Consider the following 1,318-nt stretch of genomic DNA (forward strand, 5'->3'; position numbering starts at 1 on the left):
GATGAGTCAAAGTGAATAAAAGTGTTAATAAAAAAAACAACAAAAACATTTACGGTTTTATGGATGTTGCGTTAATATACATTACAAATATAAAAAATATATATTGTTCAGCCCTAAAAAGTCTCTGGATACTGACTGATATATCTGTACCATATGAAGTATAGGTGTTTATTAGAGATTTTTTAAATTGATCAGTATCGGTTGATATGAGATAGTTGATTCTCATTCTTATTTCTTTTATTTAGATTACATTTGCAACTATCTAATGGCAGTGGTATTTTAGCATCGAGATACTGTTATTTTGTTGTGTTTTTGTCTATTTTATTAGTTTTTTTACTAATAAAATAGACAAAAACAATGTTAATTCAGTGTTGTTGTTATTGTTTTTTTATTTAGTATAAATTTAGTTTTTTATTTTATTTTTTTAATTCAGTTTTGGTTTTAGTTATTTTATTGCATCAAGTTAAACTAAATAAAAATGAGAAATGTTGCCTTGGCATCTAGCTGACATAAAATAAGTTTGCAGTTTTCATATATTTTATATTTTATTTTATTTAAGTAGACGTTTTAGTTTAAGTTAACTATAATAACTCTAACACTCACTTAAAATTCAGCTTTAAAAACACCAATAGCCTAATTAAATAACTATTAAGCGTACTCTTCAGCAAATCTCAAAACGAATATCCATTTATCCACCATTGTCAGACTCTGTTCCATGTCTTGTGTTGCGTTTTCCTCCCCCACGTGCTCCATGTTTATGATTATGCCCATATTTGGTTTTCCTGTTCCTGTTCCCATTTGAGTTCCATTAGTTTCAGCTGTGTTCCTTTAATCTCCTGGTTTATTCCTTGATTAGTCCCTTGATTTAAGCCCTGTGTTTCCATGTCCAGCGTCCGGAATTGTTCGTCAACCCCTCAGTCTACTTGTGTAGCCTACTCCTTGGTATTTGGATGAATAAAGACTGTTGTTGATGTTAATCCCCTTGGTTTCCGGGCTCCTTCGTCTCCTCTTTCCGCCACTGTAGGCGAGCCGTGACAGAATTCTGGTGTTCTGTCGATTTGTGCTACCCGGTCAGATTTTGCTACCTCCCGTTAAAACAGTGGGTAGTACAATTCGACAAATGCTACCTGTAAAATTATGGTTTATTAACGTCTACACCTACCCCAACCATAAACCTACCCTTACGGTAATGCAAATACAGTAATTATGTGTTATATTCGCGGTTGTGGCACAGGGCCGGATTAACCATTGGGCTAGGCAGGGCTGAAGCCCCGGGGCCCGAGCAAGGAGTGGGCCCGTGACTGCTGTGGAGTAGCTT

The sequence above is a fragment of the Sinocyclocheilus anshuiensis genome, unplaced genomic scaffold (genome assembly GCF_001515605.1).
Source record: "Sinocyclocheilus anshuiensis isolate Anshui unplaced genomic scaffold, SAMN03320099.WGS_v1.1 scaffold288, whole genome shotgun sequence".
In the NCBI taxonomy this organism is placed as follows: domain Eukaryota; kingdom Metazoa; phylum Chordata; class Actinopteri; order Cypriniformes; family Cyprinidae; genus Sinocyclocheilus; species Sinocyclocheilus anshuiensis.